Source organism: Pseudophryne corroboree, chromosome 8 (assembly GCF_028390025.1).
Source record: "Pseudophryne corroboree isolate aPseCor3 chromosome 8, aPseCor3.hap2, whole genome shotgun sequence".
Classification (NCBI taxonomy): domain Eukaryota; kingdom Metazoa; phylum Chordata; class Amphibia; order Anura; family Myobatrachidae; genus Pseudophryne; species Pseudophryne corroboree.
In genome coordinates, this window is record NC_086451.1 from 379,767,826 (window position 1) to 379,788,080 (window position 20,255).

The following is a 20,255-nucleotide window of genomic DNA, read 5'->3' on the forward strand; positions in this document are numbered from 1 at the left end:
TCAGGGGGGTGTCATCACGGCGTTGGGGTGTGGTGCGTGACGTCACACGCAGGCGCTCTGAAAAATAAACGCCTGCCAGGGGTCAACATTAATTCCGATGGGTCGGGATGCGGGCTCACACGTGCTGGGCGGTCTTGCCCTGTGCTGGGTGTCCCCCCAGCATGTGAGGAAATGAACGCAGATCTGGCTGCGTATGCAGCGATCTGTCTTCATCTCTGAATAAGATCCTATGTGAGGTGCTGAAGGAAGAACAGTTAATCTCTCAGTGACAGCTTTCATCTCTATACCAAGTCTGACCCAGAGCACAGCTGCCCCCTTCCTGACCTTATTACCGGCTCTCGCTGATGTACAATAATCTGTAATACTGGCAGAGGACTGCCAGGTGAGAGTATCCCCTTCATCCCTAATATCAGGCTATTGTATAACTATGGTGCACATTGTTACATATCTGAGACATTGCCACAAGCCTGGAAATAATCATTCTGATGAGGCCACTTTTATTCTGTATTATCAGCCTCACTCATTCCACACAAAGGAAGTCTATGTAAGACGCACAGTACTTTCTGATTGTCCTTCCCTCTGCAGTATACCTTAGGAGTCTTCAATGGACAATTTTTTCACATTTGTTGAAGAAAAAAAAAATCATTATCAGAAAATATATTTTCCCAATTTCCTATAATTTAATTCCCTTCACTAGGACCCCCGTTTTGACCCCAATACACAATCCATCGTGCCATCGTGAGTCTGCATAGACCAAAGTCATTACAAATTTGATATTATTTCTCTAGGCCATTGTTAACATTATTCGATTTCCTTTTGTCTGGGAATATCTGAGCTAGAGAAACAGGCTGGGAAACTGCTGGGCCAAGAAATGCACATTAGGCTTTCAAATTCTACATCAAAATGGCAGTTTCCGCTAGCAGAGGATGTTTGTAGGTAAAACACTGCTGGGCGCCATAAAACAGGCGTGCTTATTTTACTACAACACAAACAGAATTTCAGAACCAGGGACAGCACTACCAATCAATTACCGTCTCATCCAATTGGCCTTATTCTGTCACCGGCCGCTGAACCGCTTATCACTAGTTCGAGCGTTAGATTTCCCTGTAGACTCTAATGTGATGTTTTAGCTAAAAAAAAAATAGAGATATAACATTATTCTGAATGCGGCATAGGACAGGACTGTCAGCTTCTGTCACGTAAGATTTTATTTTCGGTTGGTATGCGTTAACGTTCAAAACAACCCATTCTTCTGTCACCATGTAGTACAAACTCTATTCACTGCAACCAATTAAATGCATCACTGTCATTAAATCACTTTGCTTCTACACGTTACCAACCATAAACTACAAAATGTGTCACTGTCAGTAGATTGCAGTGTTCCAACACTGGACTGTCACTTTTACCTCTTCAACATGTTCATCTCTTTATATGACGTACTTTCAACATGAGGGCTGACCTCTTGGCCACTTAATGGGTTTGCTGACATACTCAGCATTAATGAGAACTGCTACTCTTCAGACGCTAGCGTTCAGTGATGTAAAGGATAACATCGGGTTTTCTGTGAGTTTCTCAGGTACAGGAGTGATATGACCTGTGTCTTCCATTCTCTCATGGATTCAGCCTCTGGGTGAAACCAGCAGTGAGGACTCCAAGCAAGCCTACGCGGCTAGAGTTTCTCAGTCCCTGAGGTTTATCTTTTGAGCAGAGTTGTTTTTTTTGTAGATTTTTCCTGCAAGATTTTATTAAAGGTAACACCTGTCGTGTTGGCTTGGAAAGTAATGAAATAGCAGTTTTGTCGCCCCCCACCCCTCCTTCCCCAGCGAATTCATACATTTTAAATATTCTCCACTCAATAAATAAACCACCGTGTCTTTCATTAAACTTCCTTACAACTTAATTAGCCGTTTCGTATCCTTAAGACCTACGAGAAAGGAGCTTAGATTAAAGCAGCTGAATACCACTCTGTTCTCTGCTAGTATAAGCTTGTTTAGACACCATTATAGTTATAACCATCCTAATCTCAATAAAGGCTTACAGAGTCTTCTATAGAAACTTTCAGCGCGCTCCTTACAATTCGGATGCGACTCACTTAAGGGTGATGATATAAACCATTTAGCAAGAGGAGTTCTGACTTTGTCTAATCTAACAAGCCAGATGTAAAACCGTGCAAGCTTTTTACCGTCTAGTGGCAAGGCGCTCCTCTCCAATAACAGTGCTAGTTTTATTTTATATATATTTTCAATAGGAAGGAACAGACATGGGAGAGTTTCAGTCTTGACATGAGTGCCTTTGTATTAGTCTTGTTCATAAAATATCCTGCCAGGCAGAACTTTTCTTGCAGCGCTAGTGCTTCAGGCACTGCCTGTATTATGTATAACTCCCGTCTTACCCGGAAACCGTGTCTGTATTGTGCACCCCACTTCTGCACACAGCCAACAGTGGACTGAATCATCATCCGAGAGAGCGCAGCTTATCAATTCACAGGGAATCAAGAGCAGAAAAGACCTAATAAAAAATTGGGAAAAATGACTTACCTCTAAGTGTTACCCATCTACCCCCTCTTCCCCGCCAAATTGTAAACTGTCATGAGCAAGGCCCTCTTCCCTCATGTTCTTTTCTTTCCTTACTTTTGCCATTATTCCCCCATGCACTATATCTGTCTGTATATGCAGACCATTTGTAGTGGCCTATAAATATTATTAATAATAATAATAATTATAATAATAATACACCATATGGGAACAAGGATACTTGCTTGTCCAGCTACCGTACATAAGTATACACTCACTTAATAGTCTTTGATCCTGCCCCTAGAAAGTTAATCTATTCTTACATAGAAACATAGAATTTGACGGCAGATAAGAACCACTTGGACCATCTAGTCTGCCCCTTTTTTACCCCAAACTTTATTTGATAATTATTTCTCTAAGGATATACTTATGGCTATCCCATGCATTTTCAAATTGCTCTACTGTCTTAGGCCCTCATTCCGAGTTCTTCGCTCGCTAGCTGCTTTTAGCAGCATTGCACACGCTAAGCCCTCCCTCTGGGAGTGTATCTTAGCATAGCAGAATTGCGAACGAAAGATTAGCAGATTTGCGAATAGAAAATTCTTAGCAGTTTCTGAGTAGCTCGATACTTACTCTGCCACTGCGATCAGTTCAGTCAGGTTCGTTCCTGGTTTGACGTCACAAACACACCCAGCGTTCGCCCAGACACTCCCCCGTTTCTTCAGACACTCCCGCGTTTTTCCCAGAAACGGCAGCGTTTTTTCACACACTCCCATAAAACGTCCAGTTTCCGCCCAGAAACACCCACTTCCTGTCAATCACACTCCGATCACCAGAACGATGAAAAATCCTCGTTATGCCGTGAGTAAAATACCTAACTTTTGAGTAAAAAAACTAAGCGCATGCGCTCTGCGAACCTTGCGCATGCGCAGTAAGCGACTAATCGCAATACAGAGAAAATCGGCAACGAGCGAACAACTCGGAATGACCACCTTAGTCTCTACCACCTCTGATGGGAGGCCAGGGACGGACTGATGGTTGAAATCGGCCCTGGCATGTGCGTGCACGTGCGCACCACGAAAGGGGGCGCACAGACACTACAGACGGTGTGCTGCGAGTCAGCGGGGCGTGGACTCATGGCACCTCCCCATTTCCATGGAGACGGATGGGAAGCGGGGGCTTGAGACACAGCACACAAAGGCGTGCCGCGAGTCAGGGGAGCATGGGCTTGCGGCACGCCTCAATTTCCATGGAGATGGGGGGGAAGTGGTCAGACCAGAGAGCCGGAGGCTGCGTTACGCTACGTGCGACCTTCCCGGCTCTCTGTGTGACAGGACCGCCCCCCCCCAGCCCAATGGCCCTTCTGGCATTTGCCAGAAGTGTCAGATGGGCAGTCCGGCACTGTGGGAGGCTATTCCACTTGTACACTACCCTTACTGCTAAGTAATTTTTCCTCAAATTTCCCCTGAACCTACATGGCATGGCATTATGCTTGCCTGGTCTCTCAGAATGGACGACAGACTGACAAATATTAGCAGGTGCAGGTTGGCCATCTGGAACAACAGAAGGACCGATGGCCTCATGTACTGGTCCGCCTGGCGGAAGGACTGGCTGTGCAGTTCTTCCTTCCAGTGCTTTCATGGCTGACATGCTGAGATGGTAAAGTGCTGCCAGGCCATGCCACAGTGACTTGCGGGATACATCTATTTAGAGATGAGCGGGTTCGGTTTCTCTGAATCCGAACCCGCCAGAACTTCATGTTTTTTTTTCACGGGTCCGAGCGACTCGGATCTTCCCGCCTTGCTCGGTTAACCCGAGCGCGCCCGAACGTCATCATGACGCTGTCGGATTCTCGCGAGGCTCGGATTCTATCGCGAGACTCGGATTCTATATAAGGAGCCGCGCGTCGCCGCCATTTTCACACGTGCATTGAGATTGATAGGGAGAGGACGTGGCTGGCGTCCTCTCCATTTAGATTATAAGAGACTGAGAGAGATTTACTGGAGCTGACTAGGAGGAGTACTGTTACTGTAGAAGTGTAGAGACTGAGTGGAGAGAGTTTACTAGTGAGGACAGTGCAGTTTACTTTATAATCCGTTCTCTGCCTGAAAAAAGCGATACACAGCACACAGTGACTCAGTCACATACCATATCTGTGTGCACTGCTCAGGCTCAGGCCAGTGTGCTGCATCATCTATTATCTATATATAATATTATATATATCTGTCTGACTGCTCAGCTCACACAGCTTATAATTGTGGGGGAGACTGGGGAGCACTACTGCAGTGCCAGTTATAGGTTATAGCAGGAGCCAGGAGTACATAATATATTATATAGTGAGTGACCACCAGACACACAGTGCAGTTTATTTAATATATCCGTTCTCTGCCTGAAAAAAGCGATACACACAGTGACTCAGTCAGTCACATACCATATCTGTGTGCACTGCTCAGGCTCAGGCCAGTGTGCTGCATCATCTATATATATTATATATCTGTCTGACTGCTCAGCTCACACAGCTTATAATTGTGGGGGAGACTGGGGAGCACTACTGCAGTGCCAGTTATAGGTTATAGCAGGAGCCAGGAGTACATAATATTATATTAAAATTAAACAGTGCACACTTTTGCTGCAGGAGTGCCACTGCCAGTGTGACTAGTGACCAGTGACCTGACCACCAGTATATATAATATTAGTAGTATACTATCTCTTTATCAACCAGTCTATATTAGCAGCAGACACAGTACAGTGCGGTAGTTCACGGCTGTGGCTACCTCTGTGTCGGCACTCGGCAGCCCGTCCATAATTGTATATACCACCTAACCGTGGTTTTTTTTTCTTTCTTTATAGTCATACTAGTTACGAGTATACTATCTCTTTATCAACCAGTCTATATTAGCAGCAGACACAGTACAGTGCGGTAGTTCACGGCTGTGGCTACCTCTGTGTCGGCACTCGGCAGCCCGTCCATAATTGTATATACCACCTAACCGTGGTTTTTTTTTTCTTTCTTTATACATACATACTAGTTACGAGTATACTATCTCTTTATCAACCAGTCTATATTAGCAGCAGACACAGTACAGTGCGGTAGTTCACGGCTGTGGCTACCTCTGGGTCGGCACTCGGCAGCCCGTCCATAATTGTATATACCACCTAACCGTGGTTTTTTTTTCTTTCTTTATACATACATACTAGTTACGAGTATACTATCTCTTTATCAACCAGTCTATATATTAGCAGCAGACACAGTACAGTGCGGTAGTTCACGGCTGTGGCTACCTCTGTGTCGGCACTCGGCAGCCCGTCCATAATTGTATATACCACCTAACCGTGGTTTTTTTTTCTTTCTTTATACATACATACTAGTTACGAGTATACTATCTCTTTATCAACCAGTCTATATTAGCAGCAGACACAGTACAGTGCGGTAGTTCACGGCTGTGGCTACCTCTGTGTCGGCACTCGGCAGCCCGTCCATAATTGTATATACCACCTAACCGTGGTTTTTTTTTCTTTCTTTATACATACATACTAGTTACGAGTATACTATCTCTTTATCAACCAGTCTATATATTAGCAGCAGACACAGTACAGTGCGGTAGTTCACGGCTGTGGCTACCTCTGTGTCGGCACTCGGCAGCCCGTCCATAATTGTATATACCACCTAACCGTGGTTTTTTTTTCTTTCTTTATACATACATACTAGTTACGAGTATACTATCTCTTTATCAACCAGTCTATATATTAGCAGCAGACACAGTACAGTGCGGTAGTTCACGGCTGTGGCTACCTCTGTGTCGGCACTCGGCAGCCCGTCCATAATTGTATATACCACCTAACCGTGGTTTTTTTTTCTTTCTTTATACATACATACTAGTTACGAGTATACTATCTCTTTATCAACCAGTCTATATTAGCAGCAGACACAGTACAGTGCGGTAGTTCACGGCTGTGGCTACCTCTGTGTCGGCACTCGGCAGCCCGTCCATAATTGTATATACCACCTAACCGTGGTTTTTTTTTCTTTCTTTATACATACATACTAGTTACGAGTATACTATCTCTTTATCAACCAGTCTATATATTAGCAGCAGACACAGTACAGTGCGGTAGTTCACGGCTGTGGCTACCTCTGTGTCGGCACTCGGCAGCCCGTCCATAATTGTATACTAGTATCCAATCCATCCATCTCCATTGTTTACCTGAGGTGCCTTTTAGTTGTGCCTATTAAAATATGGAGAACAAAAATGTTGAGGTTCCAAAATTAGGGAAAGATCAAGATCCACTTCCACCTCGTGCTGAAGCTGCTGCCACTAGTCATGGCCGAGACGATGAAATGCCAGCAACGTCGTCTGCCAAGGCCGATGCCCAATGTCATAGTACAGAGCATGTCAAATCCAAAACACCAAATATCAGTAAAAAAAGGACTCCAAAACCTAAAATAAAATTGTCGGAGGAGAAGCGTAAACTTGCCAATATGCCATTTACCACACGGAGTGGCAAGGAACGGCTGAGGCCCTGGCCTATGTTCATGGCTAGTGGTTCAGCTTCACATGAGGATGGAAGCACTCAGCCTCTCGCTAGAAAAATGAAAAGACTCAAGCTGGCAAAAGCAGCACAGCAAAGAACTGTGCATTCTTCGAAATCCCAAATCCACAAGGAGAGTCCAATTGTGTCGGTTGCGATGCCTGACCTTCCCAACACTGGACGTGAAGAGCATGCGCCTTCCACCATTTGCACGCCCCCTGCAAGTGCTGGAAGGAGCACCCGCAGTCCAGTTCCTGATAGTCAGATTGAAGATGTCAGTGTTGAAGTACACCAGGATGAGGAGGATATGGGTGTTGCTGGCGCTGGGGAGGAAATTGACCAGGAGGATTCTGATGGTGAGGTGGTTTGTTTAAGTCAGGCACCCGGGGAGACACCTGTTGTCCGTGGGAGGAATATGGCCGTTGACATGCCAGGTGAAAATACCAAAAAAATCAGCTCTTCGGTGTGGAGGTATTTCACCAGAAATGCGGACAACAGGTGTCAAGCCGTGTGTTCCCTTTGTCAAGCTGTAATAAGTAGGGGTAAGGACGTTAACCACCTCGGAACATCCTCCCTTATACGTCACCTGCAGCGCATTCATAATAAGTCAGTGACAAGTTCAAAAACTTTGGGTGACAGCGGAAGCAGTCCACTGACCAGTAAATCCCTTCCTCTTGTAACCAAGCTCACGCAAACCACCCCACCAACTCCCTCAGTGTCAATTTCCTCCTTCCCCAGGAATGCCAATAGTCCTGCAGGCCATGTCACTGGCAATTCTGACGAGTCCTCTCCTGCCTGGGATTCCTCCGATGCATCCTTGCGTGTAACGCCTACTGCTGCTGGCGCTGCTGTTGTTGCCGCTGGGAGTCGATGGTCATCCCAGAGGGGAAGTCGTAAGCCCACTTGTACTACTTCCAGTAAGCAATTGACTGTTCAACAGTCCTTTGCGAGGAAGATGAAATATCACAGCAGTCATCCTACTGCAAAGCGGATAACTGAGGCCTTGACAACTATGTTGGTGTTAGACGTGCGTCCGGTATCCGCCGTTAGTTCACAGGGAACTAGACAATTTATTGAGGCAGTGTGCCCCCGTTACCAAATACCATCTAGGTTCCACTTCTCTAGGCAGGCGATACCGAGAATGTACACGAACGTCAGAAAAAGACTCACCAGTGTCCTAAAAAATGCAGTTGTACCCAATGTCCACTTAACCACGGACATGTGGACAAGTGGAGCAGGGCAGGGTCAGGACTATATGACTGTGACAGCCCACTGGGTAGATGTATGGACTCCCGCCGCAAGAACAGCAGCGGCGGCACCAGTAGCAGCATCTCGCAAACGCCAACTCTTTCCTAGGCAGGCTACGCTTTGTATCACCGCTTTCCAGAATACGCACACAGCTGAAAACCTCTTACGGCAACTGAGGAAGATCATCGCGGAATGGCTTACCCCAATTGGACTCTCCTGTGGATTTGTGGCATCGGACAACGCCAGCAATATTGTGTGTGCATTAAATATGGGCAAATTCCAGCACGTCCCATGTTTTGCACATACCTTGAATTTGGTGGTGCAGAATTTTTTAAAAAACGACAGGGGCGTGCAAGAGATGCTGTCGGTGGCCAGAAAAATTGCGGGACACTTTCGGCGTACAGGCACCACGTACAGAAGACTGGAGCACCACCAAAAACTACTGAACCTGCCCTGCCATCATCTGAAGCAAGAAGTGGTAACGAGGTGGAATTCAACCCTCTATATGCTTCAGAGGTTGGAGGAGCAGCAAAAGGCCATTCAAGCCTATACAATTGAGCACGATATAGGAGGTGGAATGCACCTGTCTCAAGTGCAGTGGAGAATGATTTCAACGTTGTGCAAGGTTCTGATGCCCTTTGAACTTGCCACACGTGAAGTCAGTTCAGATACTGCCAGCCTGAGTCAGGTCATTCCCCTCATCAGGCTTTTGCAGAAGAAGCTGGAGGCATTGAAGAAGGAGCTAAAAGGGAGCGATTCCGCTAGGCATGTGGGACTTGTGGATGCAGCCCTTAATTCGCTTAACAAGGATTCACGGGTGGTCAATCTGTTGAAATCAGAGCACTACATTTTGGCCACCGTGCTCGATCCTAGATTTAAAGCCTACCTTGGATCTCTCTTTCCGGCAGACACAAGTCTGCTGGGGTTGAAAGACCTGCTGGTGACAAAATTGTCAAGTCAAGCGGAACGCGACCTGTCAACATCTCCTCCTTCACATTCTCCCGCAACTGGGGGTGCGAGGAAAAGGCTCAGAATTCCGAGCCCACCCGCTGGCGGTGATGCAGGGCAGTCTGGAGCGACTGCTGATGCTGACATCTGGTCCGGACTGAAGGACCTGACAACGATTACGGACATGTCGTCTACTGTCACTGCATATGATTCTCTCAACATTGATAGAATGGTGGAGGATTATATGAGTGACCGCATCCAAGTAGGCACGTCACACAGTCCGTACTTATACTGGCAGGAAAAAGAGGCAATTTGGAGGCCCTTGCACAAACTGGCTTTATTCTACCTAAGTTGCCCTCCCACAAGTGTGTACTCCGAAAGAGTGTTTAGTGCCGCCGCTCACCTTGTCAGCAATCGGCGTACGAGGTTACATCCAGAAAATAAGAATTTACTTACCGATAATTCTATTTCTCGGAGTCCGTAGTGGATGCTGGGGTTCCTGAAAGGACCATGGGGAATAGCGGCTCCGCAGGAGACAGGGCACAAAAGTAAAGCTTTTCCGATCAGGTGGTGTGCACTGGCTCCTCCCCCTATGACCCTCCTCCAGACTCCAGTTAGGTACTGTGCCCGGACGAGCGTACACAATAAGGGAGGAATTTTGAATCCCGGGTAAGACTCATACCAGCCACACCAATCACACCGTACAACTTGTGATCTAAACCCAGTTAACAGTATGATAACAAAAGGAGCCTCTGAAAGACGGCTTCCTACAACAATAACCCGATTTTTGTAACAATAACTATGTACAAGTATTGCAGAATAATCCGCACTTGGGATGGGCGCCCAGCATCCACTACGGACTCCGAGAAATAGAATTATCGGTAAGTAAATTCTTATTTTCTCTATCGTCCTAGTGGATGCTGGGGTTCCTGAAAGGACCATGGGGATTATACCAAAGCTCCCAAACGGGCGGGAGAGTGCGGATGACTCTGCAGCACCGAATGAGAGAACTCCAGGTCCTCTTTTTGCCAGGGTATCAAATTTGTAGAATTTTACAAACGTGTTCTCCCCCGACCACGTAGCTGCTCGGCAGAGTTGTAATGCCGAGACCCCTCGGGCAGCCGCCCAAGATGAGCCCACCTTCCTTGTGGAATGGGCATTTACATATTTTTTGCTGTGGCAAGCCTGCCACAGAATGTGCAAGCTGAATTGTACTACAAATCCAACGAGCAATAGTCTGCTTAGAAGCAGGAGCACCCAGCTTGTTGGGTGCATACAGGATAAACAGCAAGTCAGATTTCCTGACTCCAGCCGACCTGGAAACTATATTTTCAGGGCCCTGACAACATCCAGCAACTTGGAGTCCTCCAAGTCCCTAGTAGCCGCAGGTACCACAATAAGCTGGTTCAGGTGAAACGCTGACACCACCTTAGGGAGAAACTGGGGACGAGTCCACAGCTTTGCTCTGTCCGAATGGACAATCAGATATGGCTTTGTGAGATAAAGCCGCCAATTCTGACACTCGCCTGGCCGAGGCCAGGACCAACAGCATGGTCGCTTTCCATGTGAGATATATCAAATCCACAGATTTGAGTTGTTTAAACCAATGTGATTTTAGGAATCCCAAACTACGTTGAGATCGCCCAGTGCCACTGGAGACATCAAAAGGGGGTTGTATATGCAGTACTCCCTTAACAACTTCTGGACTTCAGGAACTGAAGCCAATTTCTTTCTGGAAGAAAATCGACCGGTCGAAATTTGAACCTTAATGGACCCCAATTTGAGACCCATATACACTCCTGTTTGCAGGAAATGTAGGAATTAACCTAGTTGAAATTCTTCCGTGGAGCCTTCCTGGCCTCACACCATGGAACACATTTTCACCTAAGCAGTGATAATGTTGTGCGGTCACCTCCTTCCTGGCTCTGACCAGGGTAGGGATGACCTCTTCCGGAATGCCTTTTTCCCTTAGGATCCGGCGTTCACCCGTCAACGCGGCTGCGGTAAGTCATGGAACAGACATGATTCTTGCTGAATCAAGATCCTTTCTAGTATCTCTTGAAGTTCCGGGTACCAAGTTCTTCTTGGCCAAACCGGAGCCACGAGTATAGTTCTTACTCCTCTCCTTCCTATCATTCTCCATACACTGGGTATGAAAGGCAGAGGAGGGAACACATACACCGACTGGTACACCCACGGTGTTACCAGAGCGTCCCAGCTATTGCCTGAGGGTCTCTAGACCTGGCGCTTCATGTGGGACGCCATCATAACCACCTTTGGTCTTTCCCAACGGTTTACAAACATGTGGAAACTTCCAGATGAAGTTCCCACTTTTCCGGGTGGAATTCATTCATGCTGAGGAAATCTTCCTAGTTGTCCACTCCCGGAATGAACACTGCTGACAGTGTTATCACATGATTTTTCGCCCAGCGAAGAATCCTTGCTGTCATTGCCCTCCTGCTTCTTGTGCCGCCCCGTCTGTTTACGTGGGCGACTGCCATGATGATGTCCTACTGGATCAGCACCGGTTGACTTTGAAGCAGAGGTCTTCCTAGGCTCAGAGCATCGTAAATTGCCCTTAGCTCCAGTATATTCATGTGGAGAGAATCTCCAGACTTGACCACACTTCCTTGGAAATTTCTTCCCTGTGTGACTGTTCCCCAGCCTCTCAGACTGGCATCCGTGGTCACCAGAACACAGTCCTGAATGCTGAATGTGCTGCCCTCTAGAAGATGAGCACTCTGCAGCCCCCACAGAAGAGACACCCTTGTCCTTGGAGACAGGGTTATCCGCTGATGCATCTGAAGATGCGATCCGGACCATTCGTCCCGCAAATCCCCCTGAAAAGTTTTTGCGTGAGATCTGCCGAATGGAATCGCTTCGTAAGAAGCCACCATTTTTCCCAGGACTCCTGTGTATTGATGCACTGATACTTGGCCTGGTTTTAGGAGGTTTCTGACTAGGTCGGATAACTCCCTGGCTTTCCCCTCCAGGAGAAATACCTCTTTCTGGACTATGCCCAGAATCATTCCTAGGAACAGCAGACGTATCATCGGAAAACAGCTGCGATTTTTGGAATATTTAGAATCCACTCGTGCTGTCGTAGAACTACTTTAGATAGTTCTTTTCCGACCTCCAACTGTTCTCTGGAAACTTGCCCCTTTCAGGATATTGTCCAAGTAAGGGATAATTAAGATGCCTTTCTTCTTTTAAGAATCATCTTTTCGGCCATTACCTTGGTAAAGGCCCGGGGTGCCGTGGATAATTCAACGGCAGCGTCTGAAACTGATATTGACAGTTCTGTATCACGAACCAGAGGTACCCTTGTTGAGAAGGGCAAATTTGGACATGGAGGTAATCCTTGATGTCCAGGGACACCATATAGTCCCCTTTTTTCCGGTTCTCTATCACTGCTCTGAGTGACTCCATCTTGATTTGAACCTTTTTATGTAAGTGTTCAAAGATTTCAGATTTAGACTATGTCTCACCAAGCCGTCTGGCTTCAGTACCACAATATAGTGTGGAAGACTAATACCCTTTTCCTTGTTGTAGGAGGGGTACTTTGATTATCACCTGCTGGAAATACAGCTTGTGAATTTTTTCCCAATACTGCCTCCCTGTCTGAGGGAGCCGTTGGTAAAGCAGGCTTCAGGAACCTGCGAGGAAACAATGTCTCGACTCTCCAATCTGTACCCCTGGGATAATACTTGTACGATCTAGGGGTCAACTTGCGAGTGATCCCACTGCGCGCTGAGACTCTTGAGACTACCCCCCCACCTCACCTGAGTCCGCTTGCACGGCCCCAGCGTCACGCTGAGGACTTGGCAGACGCGGTGGAGGGCTTCTTTTCCTGGGAAGGGGCTGCCTGCTGCAGTCTACTTCCCTTTCCTCTATGTCTGGGCAGATATGACTGGCCTTTTTCCCGCTTTCCCACATGGGAAACGGAAGGATTGAGGCTGAAAAGACAGTGTCTTTTTCTGCTGAGATGTAACTTGGGGTAAAAAGGTTGGATTTCCCAGCTGTAGCCGTGGCCCCCAGGTCCGATGGACCGACCCCAAATAACTCCTTCCCTTTATACGGCAATACTTCCATGTGCCGTATGGGATCTGTATCACCTGACCACTGTCGTGTCCATGACATCTTCTGGGAGATATGGACAACGCACTTATCTTGATGCCAGAGTGCAAATATCCCTCTGTGCATCTCGCATACATATATATAGAATGCATCCTATTAAATGCTCTATATCAATAAAATATTTTTAGTCAGGGAATTCGACCAAGCCAACCCAGCACTGCATCTCCAGGCTGATGGCGATCGCTGGTCGCAGTATAACCACCGTATGAGTGTATATACTTTTTAGGATATTTTTCCAGCTGCCTATCAGCTGGCTCCTTGAGGGCGGCCGTATCTGGAGACGGTAACGCCACTTGATAAGCGTGTGAGCGCCTTATCCACCCTAAGGGGTGTTTCCCAACGCGCCCTAACTTCTGGCGGGAAAGGGTATAACGCCAATATTTGCTATCGGGGTAAACCCACGCATCATCACACACTTCATTTTATTTTATCTGATTCAGGAAAAACTACAGGTAGTTTTTTCACTCCCACATAATACCCTTTTTTGTGGTACTTGTAGTATCAGAAATATGTAACACCTCCTTCATTGCCCTTAACGTGTGGCCCTAATGAGGAATACGTTTGTTTATTCACCGTCGACACTGGATTCAGTGTCCGTGTCTGTGTCTGTGTCGACCGACTGAGGTAAATGGGCGTTTTTTTTTTTAAAAACCCCTGACGGTGTTTCTGAGACGCCTGGACCGGTACTAATTGTTTGTCGGCCGTCTCATGTCGTCAACCGACCTTGCAGCGTGTTGACATTTTCACGTAATTCCCTAAATAAGCCATCCATTCCGGTGTCGACTCCCTAGAGAGTGACATCACCATTACAGGCAATTTCTCCGCCTCCTCCCACATCGTCCTCATACATGTCGACACACACGTACCGACACACAGCACACACACCTGGAATGCTCTGACAGAGGACAGGACCCCACTAGCCCTTTGGAGAGACAGAGGGAGAGTTTGCCAGCACACACCAAAAAACGCTATAATTACATAGGGACAACCTTATATAAGTGTTTCTCCCTAATAGCATCTTTATATATATATTTATATCGCCAATTAGTGCCCCCCTCTCTGTTTAAACCCTGTTTCTGTAGTGCAGTGCAGGGGAGAGCCTGGGAGCCTTCTCTCCAGCCTTTCTGTGAGAGAAAAAATGGCGCTGTGTGCTGAGGAGATAGGCCCCGCCCCTTTTCCGGCGGGCTCGTCTCCCGCTCTTTAGTGAAGTTTGGCAGGGGTTAAATATCTCCATATAGCCTCTGGGGGCTATATGTGAGGTATTTTTAGCCAGTATATAGGTTTACATTTGCCTCCCAGGGCGCCCCCCCCCAGCGCCCTGCACCCTCAGTGACAGCGTGTGAAGTGTGCTGAGAGGAAAATGGCGCACAGCTGCAGTGCTGTGCGCTACCTTTAGAAGACTGTCAGAGTCTTCAGCCGCCGATTCTGGACCTCTTCTAACTTCAGCATCTGCAAGGGGGCCGGCGGCGCGGCTCCGGTGACCATCCAGGCTGTACCTGTGATCGTCCCTCTGGAGCTGATGTCCAGTAGCCAAGAAGCCAATCCATCCTGCACGCAGGTGAGTTCACTTCTTCTCCCCTCAGTCCCTCGTTGCAGTGATCCTGTTGCCAGCAGGACTCACTGTAAAATAAAAAACCTAAGCTAAACTTTCTCTAAGCAGCTCTTTAGGAGAGCCACCTAGAATTGCACCCTTCTCGGCCGGGCACAAAAATCTAACTGGAGTCTGGAGGAGGGTCATAGGGGGAGGAGCCAGTGCACACCACCTGATCGGAAAAGCTTTACTTTTGTGCCCTGTCTCCTGCGGAGCCGCTATTCCCCATGGTCCTTTCGGGAACCCCAGCATCCACTAGGACGATAGAGAAAATGTGGAGAAGATGATGTTCATTAAAATGAATTATAATCAATTCCTCCGCGGAGACATTGACCAGCAGCAATTGCCTCCACAAAGTACACAGGGAGCTGAGATGGTGGATTCCAGTGGGGACGAATTGATAATCTGTGAGGAGGGGGATGTACACGGTGATATATCGGAGGGTGAAGATGAGGTGGACATCTTGCCTCTGTAGAGCCAGTTTGTGCAAGGAGAGATTAATTGCTTCTTTTTTGGGGGGGGTCCAAACCAACCCGTCATATCAGTCACAGTCGTGTGGCAGACCCTGTCACTGAAATGATGGGTTGGTTAAAGTGTGCATGTCCTGTTTTGTTTATACAACATAAGGGTGGGTGGGAGGGCCCAAGGACAATTCCATCTTGCACCTCTTTTTTCTTTTCTTTTTCTTTGCATCATGTGCTGATTGGGGAGGGTTTTTTGGAAGGGACATCCTGCGTGACACTGCAGTGCCACTCCTAGATGGGCCCGGTGTTTGTGTCGGCCACTAGGGTCGCTAATCTTACTCACACAGTCAGCTACCTCATTGCGCCTCTTTTTTTCTTTGCGTCATGTGCTGTTTGGGGAGGGTTTTTTGGAAGGGACATCCTGCGTGACACTGCAGTGCCACTCCTAGATGGGCCCGGTGTTTGTGTCGGCCACTAGGGTCGCTAATCTTACTCACACAGCTACCTCACTGCGCCTCTTTTTTTCTTTGCGTCATGTGCTGTTTGGGGAGGGTTTTTTGGAAGGGACATCCTGCGTGACACTGCAGTGCCACTCCTAGATGGGCCCGGTGTTTGTGTCGGCCACTAGGGTCGCTAATCTTACTCACACAGCTACCTCATTGCGCCTCTTTTTTTCTTTGCGTCATGTGCTGTTTGGGGAGGGTTTTTTGGAAGGGCCATCCTGCGTGACACTGCAGTGCCACTCCTAGATGGGCCCGGTGTTTGTGTCGGCCACTAGGGTCGCTAATCTTACTCACACAGCTACCTCATTGCGCCTCTTTTTTTTCTTTGCGTCATGTGCTGTTTGGGGAGGGTTTTTTGGAAGGGACATCCTGCGTGACACTGCAGTGCCACTCCTAGATGGGCCCGGTGTTTGTGTCGGCCACTAGGGTCGCTTATCTTACTCACACAGCGACCTCGGTGCAAATTTTAGGACTAAAAATAATATTGTGAGGTGTGAGGTATTCAGAATAGACTGAAAATGAGTGTAAATTATGGTTTTTGAGGTTAATAATACTTTGGGATCAAAATGACCCCCAAATTCTATGATTTAAGCTGTTTTTTAGTGTTTTTTGAAAAAAACACCCGAATCCAAAACACACCCGAATCCGACAAAAAAAATTCGGTGAGGTTTTGCCAAAACGCGTTCGAACCCAAAACACGGCCGCGGAACCGAACCCAAAACCAAAACACAAAACCCGAAAAATTTCAGGCGCTCATCTCTACATCTATTATGTATGGCCATATACAATGCAAATTGGATTACTGCACAATGGGTTACTGCACTAACACTTAAAGATCAGTCCCTTTATTTATTAAACATTTTATCTCCTGAAATACTGTTTCATTTAGTATCATTTGTTTCTTAGAAAATCCTGAAGGTGCCCGTACACTAGTGCGATTTTGCCCGATTTCATCCGATTTTGACGCATCTGGACGAGAAATCAGATGAAAAGTGGCAAATTGCAGGTCAATCTGATCCGCTGTGCAGTCCCATGCTCATCGGATCGGAGCCTGTGGATCACAGAGGCTGCAGTATAGATTTGTCGGATCCGGCACTAGTGTATGGCCACCTTAATAGTGAGGAGACATAAGGAGAGGCTCTATTGTGTGATGCACTGTGGGGCTGATTCTCAGTCTATCGGATCTCTTTGTACTCTTGGCTGTTATAGCTGGCCTCCCCATCACCCATCTTTATCAATTCTAAACAGTATTACAACTTGAGCTGGAGAGTTCCTCTTTCCCTGCACTTCCCTACATCCCTGCACTGGTTCCCATAATCTCCAGAATCCATTTTAAGATACTCACCCTTATTGTCAACCCTGAATCTTATACATAGCTGACTATTTTGGGATAAACTATTTCTCATCCCCTGTGAGAGCTATTTCTATTCTGTTCCTCACCTCTGCTCGGATTACTACATGCTCCCCCGTATGGAACTTCACACCATGTCCAATAAGATCTAACTCAACTTCCAATCCAGCACTAGTGGGGGTTTTTTGTTTTTTTATACATCTGATAATAAAATTATAGTGATGATGGAGACTATAAAAAGGCATTAGAACATAGGAGACAAGGTATTCCAAATCAAGAAGACCATACCCTAGAGACTGTACTAAAGGGCTATTATAGTAATAATAATAATAATAATAATAATAATACAGGTTGAGTATCCCTTATCCAAAATGCTTGGGACCAGAGGTATTTTGGATATGGGATTTTTCCGTATTTTGGAATAATTGCATACCATAATGAGATATCATGGTGATGGGACCTAAGTCTAAGCACAGAATGCATTTATGTTACATATACACCTTATACACACAGCCTGAAGGTCATTTTAGCCAATATTTTTTATAACTTTGTGCATTAAACAAAGTGTGTTTAGTTTACATTCACACAATTCATTTATGTTTCATATACACCTTATACACACAGCCTGAAGGTCATTTAATACAATATTTTTAATAACTTTGTGTATTAAATCAAATTTGTGTACATTGAGCCATCAGAAAACAAAGGTTTCACTATCTCACTCTCACTCAAAAAAGTCCGTATTTCGGAATATTCCGTATTTCGGAATATTTGGATATGGGATACTCAACCTGTAATAATATTATGGTCATTTCAGTTCATTGCCAATGCATAATTAACTACCCATGGCTGACTACTGTATCTTATTCAGCACTTGCCACAATCTAAAATATCACAGAAGAGCGAAAGACATTTGTTTCTTTGCCGCATAACAACGGTGGATATAGATAGTTAGATACATGCCTCCAAGGCGCTGCACAACTTTTCCTGTCTCACTATTATATACGGTCTGTGACAGCAAACTATAGTGTTATACTATACGACTCGAGGACGGCACAGAAGTTTGCATTGCTGCCTTACAGTCCTGGCTTTCTCTGGGAACCCCAGTTTCCTTTCACAGTCCAAAAATATTCTGGTAGGTTAACTGTCCTATCATGCTTTCCATCCTACTTATCAGAATTGCTCCTTCAGTGTTGGGATCTCTGGATCCAACTCTTCATTCCCTCTATCACTTGGAGCACCACAAGGCCCTATCCTATATCCACTGCTCTTCTCTGTCTATGGGGGTGATTCCGAGTTGTTCGCTCGCTAGCAGATTTTAGCAGCATTGCACACGCTAGGCCGCCGCCCTCTGGGAGTGTATCTTAGCTTAGCAGAGTAACGAACAAAAGATTAGCAGAATTGCGTATAGAAAATTCTTAGCAGTTTCTGGGTAGCTCCAGACCTACTCACAGATTGCGATCAGCTCAGGCCGTTTCGTTCCTGGTTTGACGTCACAAACACGCCCTGCGTTCCGCACACTCCCAGAAAACGGCCAGTTTCCGCCCAGAAACACCCACTTCCTGTCAATCACACTCAGATTACTTCAACGATGAAAATTCTTCGTTCGGACGTGAGTAAATCTACTAAGTTTTGTGCTAAAATACTTACCGCATGCGCACTGCGTACCATGTGCATGCGCATTTTTGCCTTAATCGCTCCGTTGCGAAAATCGGCAACGAGCGAACAACTCGGAATGACCCCCGGGCCCCTATACCACTTCTCTAGGAAAACTAATAAGCTCTGGATTTCAGTCTAGGTTATATGCAGATGATAAACAAATATGTCTTTCCTCTCCACGGAATACATACTGAATCCCAGCGGTCGGATCCCGACACTGAAGATCCTGGCATCGGAGAGGGTAAGTATTTCTACCCCCTACCTGTCTCCTACCCTAACCCTCTGAGGATAGCGCCTAGGGGTAACCCTCAGATGGTGGCGGAGAGGACTATCTCCCCCCCAGTGCCAAACCTTAAACCCCCCCTCTTCCCTGGGCCCTGATCCTAACCCGTACCCCAATACTCATCTTCGAGATGTCGGCTGTTGGTAGTCCAGCGCCGGTCTCTTGAATGGAGGTGGCATTCCGGCATTGGTCACATGACTGCCAGCATCCCAACAGCCAGGGATGCTGAACGCATCAACTCTCCACATCTCCTGTCATCTGTGTTGGCCAATATTACTGGATGTCTTTCAGTCATTTCATCGTGTGGCCTTCAAACTCAATAAGAGTTTATAATATTCCCACCTGCCTAGACGATAGCTCTGTTGGCATCACATCAATAAGCACTGCCAATCAAGCTTGCTGGCACAGTGAACTGTCCTTTATTCCCCACATCCAATCTGTTTCCAATTTCCATAATACACATATATCTCACAGAGGACACTGTAATCATTGTAACTCATGCACTGATATTCTCCTGTATTTGGCTATTATAACTCCCGTCTTACTGGTCTTCCACTAACTAGACTTTCAACCCTACAATATATTTTATGTAGTAGCTAGAGTCACTTTGCCTGGATATCACTCTTCTACTCTGTCATCACCTATATTGCTTACCTGTATTTTGTAGAATCCAATACTAAATACTTCTACGTACTTACAGAGCCATTAGCAGAACAGACGCAGGTCACTAGAAAAGTCACTAAATTTTTCCTCAGCACACTGTAATAAACCAGCAGAATACAGAAGACACAGTGTTACACACATTTGCAATTATATGATAAGTCACCAGCAGTGGTGGGATTCAAATAAATTAACAACAGGTTCTATGTCCTAATGACCATTTTAAGTATACCGAAAGGTAGTTTAATAATTCATGCATTTAATACTCAAATAACACCCATTATATGCGTTATGCCACACACTATAACGCGAATTACATATTATGATACACACAGTTATGGCCCTGACACCATTTTATGCCCACACAC

General features: G+C 46.3%; 1 protein-coding gene across 9 annotated transcripts in view; it reads right to left on the reverse strand.

The window, feature by feature from the left end:
• LOC134949185 (leucine-rich repeat and fibronectin type III domain-containing protein 1-like protein) overlaps positions 1 to 20,255 on the reverse strand; it is a 934,368-nt gene that overhangs the window by 290,036 nt on the left and 624,077 nt on the right. For 2 of the 9 annotated variants that reach the window (XM_063937629.1, XM_063937631.1), the window contains one exon: positions 19,926 to 19,986. The exons of 6 other annotated variants lie outside the window; for them this stretch is intronic. The gene's annotated coding sequence lies outside the window, so the exon portion shown is untranslated. Of the gene's footprint in view, positions 1 to 1,031; positions 1,094 to 19,925; positions 19,987 to 20,255 lie in introns of those variants that run through there. One more of the 9 variants, XM_063937632.1, reaches the window with a different exon arrangement.